We start from the raw sequence: 13,755 nt of genomic DNA, 5'->3' as shown, positions 1-13,755 counted from the left end.
TTTTAGTTTTGATTCTTAGTCCTCGTAGTTCTGGTCTTGAGAGACACTAAAACTGTACAAGTATTTATTTAGCTGTATTTTTCGTAGTCAAATCTTGCCTGTTGTACAAGTGAGTTCTCGAGTGTTGTCTCATCCGTCCTCCCAAGAGGACATCTACATATACATAATACCCCCCAAGCCGCCCCAAGGGCGTGTGGCGGGGGGTTTCAGGTCACTACCAATGAAAAGGAACGAAGTCACATGCAAAATCAACACATTCATGCAAACGTATACCCACAGTGGCGTATAAAATCATGCAAAAATCATTCCATTCTACGTGCATGAAAACACATATTCTATCATCCAACAAATAATTGCACCTTGGTGCAGTAAGAATTTTATCCAATAACGTGAAAGCTAGAAATGTAAAAGTAAGAATGCGAAATTTCAATACCACATGGACATGCAACGGTCTCCTCCCACAGGAGGACACAGGTAGGGAATGTGACCCAACGCCATTCACCGACAGGCAAACGACTATGGTATCGAAACACTAACTTATGTGCCTTCGTAGACAATCTATAGATGGCCCCCCATGACTACGACCTTTGCTCTGATTCGTCAACATTAAAATATGAGAGAACGACCATTACAGTTCGAATGGACCAGGACCAGGCCAGAGATTCATCTACAGCTACATCATTTATTTTAAAACATCTATCATGTTTGCTTACGTATTACGTGTGCATTCAATTCTTTTACATGCGTTCTTTTCCATTCCTTTTTGCTAACTCGAAGAAGCTTGCCCGTTTGCGCATATATTTCCGATTTTTTGATATAACACTTCATTCTCTTTGATATAACATCTACATATTGAGAAAAAAATTGCATTTGTGCGTGGAATTATTTAAATTAACTCGTCCGTTGCCCTAATATATTTAGCCATTTTGATTTTAAGCTATTTTTATTCCCAATCAGTGATTCAATGACCCACACACGCACAATTTTTGCATGTGCATTTTTTTTTTGCAAGTGGTATTTTTCCTTTTCACGGTTGGTGACCAAACACCCCCCGCCACACGCCCTTGCGGCGGCTTGCGGGGTATTATGTAGATGTAGATGTAGATGAATTTCTTTAATATATTCATGCATAGTGATTTTCATAGCACTCAGTGACTTCTCAATAATCCCATATTTTCGCTAAATTTCAACAGCTTTCTTCATTATACCACATATTATTATGATGGCAGTAGAAGCAGCAGTCGAAGACAGCTGATCTGATATCCTCCACTGGGCATGCAAACTTTCCCCAATGTTATCTACTTTAAAAGGTTTGTATAAAAGAATCGGTAACAATATTTTCCTCTCGTGTTCGTCAAGTGCTGATTTTTTCCTCTCGTGTGCATTAAGTGCTGATTTCAGACCGTCGGTTAAGTGTGCGCATGATGGCATATCGTATTGGCATCAATAAAAGATGACAGTAGTGCACACACTATTATCCCTGAAATTTTGTCAATTCGAAAGATCTGCGCTAAACTCTTCCCGAAGGACAACCAACAGCAGAGTCGAGTGTCTGCTTGCGAAGACCTTCAGCAATGGCATCACGATGATTCCCCAACCCCTTACAGCCCCGCCTTGGCAACAGTGGACTACTTCCTATACCCAAAAGTGAAATTCTCCCTAAAAGGAGACCATTGGATTCTAAGTGCCGTCAAAGAAGCTGACACGTGTACCCTTAAGGACCTTTCGGAATCCGCCTATCAGGGAACCTTTGAGCCGAGTGGGAAAACCGCCGACAGAAGTGTGTCGAGGCTCAAGGGATGTATTTTGACGAATTTGGTGAAACTGCACCAATATCTGAAATAAATATATTTTACCGAAACCTTTCCCAATATTTTTTATATGAAGCATGTTTGTAGTATTTCAATGAGTTATATCTACAGGGTTCGTCCGGAAAATAAGTGTACTGACTACTGATTTTTTCCCGCCGCCCCAGGCGCGCCCAGCACCGCTCTGACGGGATGCGATTGGAGGGGGGTATGCTGGCAAGCGACGCTGAAAAAGGCAGTCGGCTCTGATCTGTGGTGTAGTGAGGAGCTCTGTTAACGCGAACCTCCACGCTCGACCCACGTCACGGAACGCGATGCCGAAGTTTTTGGAGCAGCGTTATTCCATCAAATTTGCGGTAAAGCTTGGGAAATCGTCTACCAAAACTGTCGGTATGATTAACCAGGCTTACGGGGAGTCAGCCATGTCCAGAAAAATGATCTTTCGGTGGCACAAGATGTTCGTGGAGGGCAGAGGTCGACGACGAGTCTTCGAGAGGTTCCCGATGATGCCTTCGCGGGAGCGTTCCAGGAATGGGAACGCCGCTGGAACAAGTGTATCGACTCACAATGGTCCTATTTTGAGGAATATTAGCTTAAGATGCTAAAAGAAAAGAGTGAAGAAAAAAGTGTAATAATTTTTTTTCCTGAGCTCAGTACACTTATTTTCCGGACGAACCCTGTATTTGTTTAGGAATTGGCATTTCTTGCGCTGCTGGGAGAAAACCCTCACGATTGTCCTACTGGTTACTTCCCACACCATTTCATTTCATTTTCCCTAAGCCCGATCCTTCATCATCCTGCGCCTTCATGGGCAAACCGCCCCTGTCGACCCTTTACCTCTTTCCGAACCCTTTTATTCCCTCCCCATTCCGGTGCCGTTTGTTTCTGGGAAGGGTTGCAGGGTGCGAAGGATGTCCCTCTCCCCTCCCTCATTTGCATATGACGCCAATATTCATTGTTTAATTAGGGGGCTGCCGGCCCCGTCTCTCCACCCCTGCGTTGAGTGTTCGCTCTCAGGGCCTCACCGAGAAAGGGAGAAATGCCCGAGGGGGGAGGAATCAAATGGGACGGCACACACCCCTGAAAGGGAGCTTAATGGGGGTCTGCGTGTGTTGCCGATGTGGTGTTCGGGGATGCCTTAACTGCGCCGTGAGTGTGAGGAATGTTCGCGGGTAAGGAATTGCCGCGGGAAAGTCGGCGAAAGTCTTTTTACTGCCGTCTGCGCCGCGCTCGGGAGATTGAAGACGGCCGAAGTGTTTTTCAAGGCGCTCATCTGCTGCGAGAGGAGACGGGACGGGGGAGGAGGCATTTGACGCACCGCCGCGGAAGTAATTACATCGGGCGGGCGAGGAGGCCGTTACGGTCGCCTAAGTTCTCTTCTTCCACAATAATAAAGAAATTTGTGGCGCAGCCTCTATTAATGTACGCTGATGTATAAATTATGGTTGTTATAATGAATATAACTGCTTAGTATTCATGAAAATTGATGCCTCAATAATTTAAAAAGATTATCTTTAAACTAATGATTAGAAGAGCTCCTGATGCACGGTGGTCAAATATTTCCAACTTCAGTTTAATTGGTTGGAATCATAAAGACTTCAATCTAGAAATAAACTGATACATGTACATTCAAATGATGTTCAAAGCATGCATGGTTTGCCTGACAAGTATCGGGGAAAGTTTCAGAGATTAAAATTTATTTCAGACATTGCTACAAACCCTCCCAATTCTTCAAAGTACATCCCTTGGGCGTTGATACACACTTTTGCCCTTGCGACTTTTCCACTCGACTTGAAGGCTCCCTGGTAGACGAATTCTGTAAGGTCCTTAAGGGTCCGCGTGCAAGCTTTTTTTCCAGCACGTAGGGTCCCATGGGGGTGTCCTTTGAGGGATTTCACTTTTGGTAATAGTGAACACTTCACTGGTGCCAAGTCGGGATCGTGAGGGGGTTGGGGAATCGTTGCGATGTCGTTCAGAAGGTCTTCGCAAGAAACAGACACTTGACCCTGCTCAGGGTCGTCCGTCGAAATACCTTCGGGAGGACGAGTTTAGCCAGATCTTTCGCCAAATCGCCAAATGTTTTAGTTCTAATGGTGTGTGGACTGTCATCTTATCAATGCCAATAGGGTGATCTGCGATCCTGGGCACACTTAACCATCGATCTAAGTTCAGCACTTCACGCATTTGTTGCACGTTGTCGTCGGTTCATGACGTCGACGGCCGTCCGGCACGGGGCTCGTCCTCCACACTCTCTCGGACATCTTTGAAGAGGTTGTGCGACTTAAATAGCAATCCATGACTAAGCATTCTACGTTCTGTATCGTGGATTATAAATTGTGTATCGGAACGTTAATAATTGGCTGCCATATGTGGAGATACAATAGTTTAGCCAAAGAGGAAAATACTATTAATAACGATTTAATTACATTCGTGGTAACGCTTTTTTCTGATGTGGTCACGAATTGATCAAAATAAAATAGTAATGTAGTTAATATGGCCAATCATCTACCTATTTATGTATATCTCCTGTTTTGTTCTAATGAAATTTTATTTTTAAAAAGTGGGATTATTGGAGTACTGGGTAAGTTTGATGGTAAGGTCAAAATAAATGTTATATGTCGTTATATAGGCCTCATTTAGAATATGCCTATATGAGATCCTCAAGAAGTTTGATTAATTGCCAAATGGAATCGCGTGCAGCGTAGAGGAGCAGCTAGATTTTTAGTACGTTGTTATGATTAATAATACTGGCGTATCCAAAATATCAGAGCAGCTAGGCTGGGAATCACTCAATGGAGCGAAGGTTAACTTACAGATTGAAGTCCTGGCATAAATTGGAAGGACGGCTCTTCGGCAGTGATGGTGTAAATGTATTATTACCCCCATCGCACTACGGTAGGAGAGATCACGCCAGTAAAATTAGAGAGATTAAGCGTAGAACAGAAAGCTTTAAATTGTCATTTTTCCCACGCTCGATAAGGGATCAGAGAAACATCATCCGACCGCGGTAGGGTCATATTCAAATCAAAATTAGTCTGGTGTGTATTCACCCCCTGCCATACACCCTAGCAGTCGGTGGCTTGCAAGGCACTAAAATATCAATTGTTTGCCTTTGTATTACAAACTTAGTTAGTTATGAAACCTTATTAGAAAGGTTTATCCAGTACGTAATTTACGTATCTCTGTATTTGCTCAACGTTTTATGTGCTTAGTTAGCATTGAAGTATAAGTCTTTAGAGAGTATTCCATTGGGGAATACATTCAGAAGCAGCAAGTCGTAGTGTAAGCGTGGTTTTTCGACTGTAATATTGGAATATCGCACTCGCCTATCGGGTAGTAGTAGTTTTGAGGGGAGGCGACCGACAGCTAAGGTCATTTGCGCCATAGGGGATGGACAGGAAAGGAAGAAGGGTGGAGAGAAACCCGGCGTCGGCATTAGCCTACTCTTTACGAAAGGCGCCAAGGGGTCCGCAGTTTAACGTCCCATCCGACGGACGGCGTACTCACTCAAAGTGCCCTCCACAAAGCACCTCAAGTAGGGATCGAGATACCTCTGAAATATATTCAACACCGCCGGGATTTGAACCCGCGCCCTCAGGGTGGGAAGCCAGTACGTTAGCCCCCGCACCATCTCGATCCCCTCGCCTATCGGTAACGGTGGATTTTTGGCAGAATTTATCCTTATTGGCACTGCCCCGGACGATACTTCTCGGTACAACCCACGCGGGGTGTCTCGAAATTGTAGCGCCACGTCTCGTTGGGTCGCTCATCTCTGAGATGAATTGCCCAAGCATCATTGAAGTTTTGTCTTCATTGGAGTAACTGTTTGCTAATTTCCTGGTACTTTCGCATTTCTTGCGAGAGGACATTGCATTGCATTTCGCTGAGGCCCAGCATAGACAAACTTGCAAAAAGTCGCTAATTATGAGGAAAAAGTGACACAATAAGGCTTTTTAAGAACAATGCTGGGGAAATTAAACTACATGGAGAGTAATTTTATCTTTTGATGCTTAGATGCCAAATACACTTAAGATATCAGTATTCTCAGCCAAGTTAGAAGCAATTAATATTTTCCATATTTCATTATAAGAGAAAAACAAAAAGGTATGTTGTCATAATTTCATCTTACCTTATTTTATACCTCTTTTGGTCGTAGCAGATCGTTTCTTATGTGAAAAGAAGTACCTGTATATCACCATTAACTACCGTCGTGCGTGTACTTGTTTTAATCAAAATGTATGAATGATTTCTTGAATTATTTTACGTAGGTATTGCAACTAAATATTAACAGATGTATAATTTTGATGCTGAGTGCCTTGTGCGGAATCATAACCTGCAGCACACCCTAGCGGTGGCTTGCGGAACATTATGTCAAGATTACAGAGATCCACCTGGCGCTGATCTTCCGCCGCTTCTTCAGAATATCGTCTTTCATTATTTTCCTAGTGGTACCTCCACTCATGAAAATAACTTATCTTTTGTCCGTGGTTCTTTCTTGAAATTAAATTATAAGATTTTACATAAAGGAAAATTAGGTAATTGCAAAAAGCAAAACTTTGAAAAAAATGAATGTTTATTCCGCCAACACATATTGCTAAATTTTTAGAACACTTTCCTTGAGACAAGGTTTCCAATGCAACACATCAAAATCCAAAATATCTATTTTGGGATAGCAAAAAGATTCTGTAAATTATTATTTGAATTTTTAAACTCAACAGTGCCTTCTGAAATGTTGTTATTTAACATGCACAAAAGACTTCAAATTTGATTCGCGTTCGTCTTGCAATGGAAACGTACAAAGTAATCACTGTCATTAAACTAGAGAATACTAAGCGCAAAGGGTGAATACATACGTATATGTGTGCGCAGTAGTATGGCAATGGGTCCACCATTATTTGACATCTCAGGGGGGAAATATGTCAATACCGCAGCGTTCGGAAAGCGCTCCTTTGAATAAAATTCTCCACATTAGTCCTTGAATCATGCATATATATATATATATATATATATATATATATATATATATATATATATATATATATATATAAATCCCTCGTGTAACTGATGACGACCTCATATGATACAAGGGTCAAAATTATGGCCTGTTCCCTCCGCCGTCCACCACGCCAAACCCAACGCCATTCCTCTCCCCCTCGCAGTCACGCTAGTCAATGAAACACAAGTGTTTTCCTTTTTAATAATAAGAATAATCCCTTGGAGCGTCATCTCTTAGCAAGACAGAATTCTCGTCGGCGGCCTTTTCGCCTTCGGGGAGATGACGCAACTCCCCCTCCTCACTCCACCTTCCCATTCCGTGCCCCCCATTCCCCCTCCCCCCCCACTCCGTCAAATGACCGCGCGCTCTATTCTCGGAGTAGTTTCAATTGAAGTGGAATCTGGCGGGAAAACATCACCTCCTCCTCACTTGAGCCCCGCGGACAAAAATAGTTAACTTAATAAGGTCAAGAAACGAGATAACTGACACCAATGGAAAAATTCTTTTCCCAGAATTCTAGCTCGGACGGCACGCCAAAACAATTGAATGAAGATGTAATCCTGCCTGGGTCAGGGTCGCTAACTTTCCGGCTCGGCCCCGCTGTCCCGTCCAGACGGACGGCTTTGCCCCCAAGCGGCGGTTATTTCGGGAGGAGCGTTACATTCGCGTTTCCTTCTTTCAGATGTGGAGAGGGGTGTTTTTATTCGTTCATCAAAATCTGAGGAAAGAAGACATGCTTCAAAATTTACGGAAGAGCCTCTGTTTCTCCTTTGTTATTCGATCTGAGAGAGTTCTTGCATCCCCCCCCTAGTTGCTAGCATTTGATGACACTGTTTAGTCGATAAAACCACATTTTCATAGACATATATCCTTACCTTTGCTCCAGATTAAATTCTGAAATGAAAGTTATAATGAAAACTTCGTTGCAATTTTCCACAGTTAAAACTTTATTGCCGACCATGGTTTCGATACACTGTATCATCTTCAGAAGATAAGATGATACAGTGTATCGAAACCATGGTCGGCAATAAAGTTTTAACTGTGGAAAATTGCAACGAAGTTTTCATTATGTCTCGATTCCACAATATCACGCCTGACTCTTCACTTTTCGCTGAAATGAAAGAGTTTACTAAATCAATCCTTTTGGTGGCAGAATGATGTAGGTGAATCAATAAAATATGAATAAATATGATCACGTTTTTATTATTTTTTGGTACATCACCGTTTGGTGTAGGTTTTGGGGGTACACAAACTTGACACGTCTGCATTTATTAGGCACACCCAGAAAAAATAAGTTGATATTCCTCACAACTATGAAACCTTTTTTTAACTCCTTTTATTCCGTCCAATATGTATTTTTTATTTCTACCCCTTCCTCGCTTGCCTGACGTTCTCACTTCCATAGCAGTCAACCACATGCACTCCAATCGAAATATTCTCCATCTACCATGCCTACCTCCTTTGAACTTTTGATAACTAACTCTATAACATATCCCTCGCACTCCTGTCATATTTTCTAATTTTCCCCCAGTTGCCTTCCATTGGCGAACCTATATCTCCTATGATGCGAATGGCGTAAGATTTACGCCTTGATTTGTTTTTCTTTTTATGAAAATGGACCTGTTATCGTTAATATAGTATTCTTCACATGACTGCTACTTTTCAAATATTTTCACCCAATGTATATTTGTTTCAATTTTCAATTTTTTAACCAGCCTCGCAACAATCACAGGTGATGAAGGAAAACTAAACTTTTTAGGTGGTATCAATTAGTCTGTTCTTTCAGACATTTGATGAGAATTGATTTTGCAATCGTTTCGATGCCATTGATGTGAAGAAGAAAGAAGACGGGACAAATGATAAGTCTTAGAACAGCTCCAGATACCTCAGCTTTATTTAGAATGTGCTATCCCTGCCAAGAGATCTCCTTGAAATCACCTTAGTTCCACATAGGTAGCATTTATGCTCTCCACAGGTGTCTATTGACCAATGACCAGTTTAGCAAGAAGATGAAAAATCTACCTTTACCTATGATATTTTGAAGTTTCGAAAAACAGCCTACTCTGGAAATGCCACTTGCCACAGCGATGAATTTTACAGCTCCTATTTAGGACAACTTTGGATACGCCAGTGTTTCAGCTTGCAATTGCTATTTAAATTATCAGTGTTCATAAAAGGAAGGGTAGTAGGCATTTATGCCATTTGGGTGTAATAAATTTCGTGCCTAGGTTTAATTTTAATTGAATTATGCCGATATATTAAGCGTTTTTAATTCCATCCGCGCCTTGAAGTTATGTGTAGTCATGAATTGGTAGCCGTGGAACGTTAAAGAGATGCATAGCTAAAATTTTCGATTGGAGGTAATGAAAAAATGGTCGGTTTATCGATGCCTTCATCTACATTCAAGACCTAAGAGTTAGGTGGTAGAAGAGTATTTATCTATCTATCAAGGCAATCCTTGGTTTTGGTGTTGAAGTAAAGGATTCTACAAAAGACACGCAGCGTCATAATTAAGTGTTTCTCGACTGATTGTTATTATTGAATATTCTTACTTTTTAAAATGAAGGAGGTAGATATTACGGCAACACTTTGCATGCAAAAGAATATCTAAGTATAATCAATAATATTCTCCATTCGCGAGACGAGCTAGTAAGGTGGACAACAAAGTAAGAGTAGCCTTTGGAAAAGAAATTGGCTATGGAAGACCAAGGAAGATTGTTTGCATTATTCACATATGAATTGTGAACAGTAATAAATAACCTTCCTCTCCTTCTGTGAAAAAATCATTTCATTTAATTCATTTGTTGACTACGCCGGCATTAATTAAAGCTCAAGGAAGATAGCTTTGACTTTGGAGTCATGCAACAGCGATTGAAAACTTAATACTGACGCGAACATCGTGAGTTAGATTGTATTTGTGTCTCTCTCCCCTCTGCTATTTGCCAGTTCCCCTTTCTGTAACCTACAACCCAATCTCCCCCTGCCATACTCCCATTAAACCTCCCCCTCCCAGTGAACCCCTCTGCCCCCCACTCGAACGGAGACGCCATCCCTTGTTTATCATTTCATTTGATTAACTCAATTGCGGCCACCACGACCGGCCTTCTCTGCACGGGGGGGGGGGTCGGGGGAATTCCCGTTTCCGGGGATCGAGGAGCACTAAAGGCTTGGGGGAACTCGGGTGTAATCGACAGTGCCGATCAGTGGTCAGGGGCGGCTGGTAAGTGACACGGAATAGCCGAAGGAACCATAGATCACCCAAAGAACTAAGAGTAGAGAAATGGAGGCGAGAGGACTCAAGCTTCAGAGCTGAAATTGCATAATATATAATATAAACACTGGAGGCTTGATGAACAACGAAATAAGAAACACATAGGAACAATAGAACAGGAGACTCGTAGTAGGAATATTAAGGGACATTTAAAGAACTGAATGGATGGAACACTTGGACAAAATGGTGGAACACAGGATGTAATTAGTTTAGCATAAGCATCAAACGAATGGAAAAAGGTCAATCGGGAGACTGAGACAATATTTGAGAAAATAAATAATCGGTAGGTGTCAGATGGATTCAACTGAAATCTCTTTTAAGGAGAAAGATGGCAGAACGGCTCAATTTTTTCTTCAAATCGAAATTAATCATGCATCAAGGAAGCTTGAATTAACATTCGAAATTGATCAAGAGTTGTTCAGGAAAGAGGTATTCAATTTTTACAACTCTCACGATAGATTGTGGCTTAATTGACGGTTTCTGGCGTAACTTTATGAAATCGATTCCAATTGGAAATGAAAAAATTGTAACTTGGTGATTCCACGGGAAATTTATTGGGATACGACCCGGGTTTAGACGTCCAACGTCATCTTCACGTCATCCCGAAGATGACGTTGAACATCTAAATCCGGGTCGTATCCCAATAAATTTCCCGTGGAATCACCACGTTACTATTTTTTTCATTTTAAATAGATAGTGACGTTAGAAGCGGTTTTAGGGAAATTAATGACAGTCTATTACCAATTTGAATATGCATATTATCTTGAATTCTTAAACTATCTTATAACAATGTTTATTGGGTGAAGGATAATATTTTTATAAGTTCTTACTTGCTCAGGGCATTAAGCCTGATGATTAGTGCCCTCATTAGTAGTAATTTTAACCTACAGGTCAAGTTAGGTTTGATGGGTTCAATTACTGTTTACGCTCCTTTCCTATGGACTCTATAGAGGGAAACTAATTAAATACGCTGAAACACGGAATCAATCATTATTGAAATACATATATACACTCAAACCTTAATCAATTTTTTCTGTTTTTCGCATGCCTCTTCCTCGACCGCCTAGCGTCACACTCTTCAGGGATTCCATTCTCATTCCACACGGCAAACAATTAAACTAGAAACATATGGCTTAGATAAAAATATCCTGGGTTGGGTTAAAGAATTTTTTAATGGTCAGGTACAAAGAATGGTGATGGATGGAGTTAGCTCAAATGCAGTGGATGTTACTTCAGGTGTTCCCCAAGGAAGTGTTATCGGACCTCTTTTATTTCTGCTTTACGTTAACTGTGTTTATTCCGCAGTTACTCGTAATATACGTTTTTTTTACCGATGATGCAGTGGTCTACCATGATATCCTTGCTCCTTAAATATAATGTAATTTACTTTGTGTAAACAAGCCATGAATAACGTGGGTGTTTTAATAATTTCGAAAAGAGATTAAACGTGTTAAGAGTGAAGGTTTATTATTTTTAAAATTACAGGTTTTCTCAACAATAATAATCCAACATCCTCTTAATATAATGTACACAATTTTAAGTAAATATCTAATAACAACTGATTTGCTGGAAAAGTAATTTCGTTTGATGTCAGCACTAGGCTGGCTTTGGGTTTGATGACCGCCATCCACACTTAGATAATATCAATCTTTTTATTATTCTTATGTGGTGATGATTAAATATCAATCTCGATGTAATTGACGAATCAATTAATGCCCCAAGTGTTAATAAGATTTCCTAAATGTGTCTAATAAAACAGGTTTTGGAATCGAAGTTGACCAATATTGTCCTCCCAGAACTAGAACGGTGTGTTAAATCTGACCATGTGAAGCTTGCTTCTGTTAAATGTCGCACAATACTCGAGATTGATTATTTCTATGAGAAAGATTTCTCGGTAATATACTGAGTGACTTTAATGATTTTGAATTACTGTTAATAAAAAATATGAAAGCTTAAAATCAGTACGTAATTAAAACTTAAGTACTTATAGACTACGCAACTTATGGCAATATTGGCGCGACCACTCGTTCGCATATAATGTTATATTAGGGCAATTACGAGTATTAGTGTGCGATTGTGTGTTTGGCCCTAACTTGAAATATATTCTTAATAAACACAGCATTGAATATAATGAATGATTTTCATACTAGTGAGTAGAGCTATTAAGTCCGAGGCGAATGGAATCTATTCATTTAGGATTAGGAGGCCAATTACACTGTGTACGACCATTTGGCTTAGTTCGCCTTTCTAGACAGACTAAAATTGCACCGGTTGGATTTAAGATTGAGTCAATCAAAGTAATTACACAGGTTTTGAACGTGTAAACTTTCGGTGTTTAGTCCCGGGCTATAAACTTGCCATTCCACGAAATATTTTGGCTTAAGAGGCAGTCTTATTTTAACAAATCATCATCATGTACATGCAACTTATGGAGAGAGGTTTTAGAGGACCCCAAACCATTTTTAATTTTTTTTGTGGGTTTATATGAACTAATCCAGCCTAAACTCTAGTTTATTCAATGGTTTTATAACATTTTATGATGTTAAAGGGAGAATATCATGTCTACTTCATCTCCTCCACCATTCAATCTGCATTATTAAGAAGATGCTCGAGTGAAACGCACCCCACCTCCGACGTCTAGAGCCGTCCGTAATTCCATTTCCGGAGCATACCAGATACCACATATAGGTTTGTGAAATATTTTTTATTAAAAAATGAGAATTTGATATCTTTTGAAAACAACCTCTGTCCGTCAATATCTTACGGTGCAAGCCGTCACAAGGTTATCTAACATCCAACAGTAATTCATCAGTGAGTCATCCATGCAATTTTATTTAAGGTCAGTTTGAGCTGCCTCCTCACGCTTTCTTTTAGTTCATAACTGTATTTGAGGAAATCGATTGATTTTCAGCGTTACCTCGTTCACTTCAGTCAGAAGTTCCATTCGGTGCCAATTTCCAGACACTAATGTTTCTGCTTCCGAAGCATTAGTTCATACATACACTTGTAGTTGAGCGAGCGAGGCCCTTGAGGGTGGAATATCCTGCCGGGGAGTGTCCTAGGCCGCTCCCCTGGGGGCGTCAGGGGTGGCGCGGGGAGAGGGTGGGCGAAGTGGAAAGACATCAACCTCCCATCATTTGATGGCGTTTGTGCCGGCGTGGTTGGCGGTGGTGTCGTTGCCCGGCTTCGGTCGTGGTGCTGGGTGCTTCCACGGAATGGAAACTTGAGCGTGACAAATGCCCTTTTAGGGCCGAGAAGGGAAGGGTGTGTGTGGTAGGGGGGCAGGGTTAAGGGGTGGGTATGGCAGTGTAAGGGGGAGGGGTAGAGGCTGCAGCGAAAAGGCTCGGGTGCCGGGCGAGGGTAGGGTTGAATTGGTGCGCGTGGTGCGGGCGGGGAGAGGAGGGGGAGTGGCGGGCGAGTCCTGTCCGTTTGATGGGGAACTGCGAAGGGGAGGGTGTATCCAGGCAATAAAGGCGAGGGGGGGGGTGTGGTTGGGGGTGTGGAGGAGACAAAGTGAGGCTAATGTCTGCGGTGGAGGGAGAAAGTGAGAGGGAATGGGGGAGGGGGAGGAGTGCTTTAGCGAAGGGCATGATGGGAAGTGTAGAGAGGATGAGTGGAGGGTGTTTTCTGATGGTGAGTGCTTAGCGTTAATACCTCAAGTAAACCCCACTCGCCCTCGA

This window comes from Hetaerina americana, unplaced genomic scaffold (genome assembly GCF_022747635.1).
Source record: "Hetaerina americana unplaced genomic scaffold, ioHetAmer1.1.p SCAF_101, whole genome shotgun sequence".
NCBI lineage: Eukaryota > Metazoa > Arthropoda > Insecta > Odonata > Calopterygidae > Hetaerina > Hetaerina americana.
The sequence above is the reverse complement of the archived record's forward strand: the minus strand, read 5'-3'. Positions refer to the sequence as shown.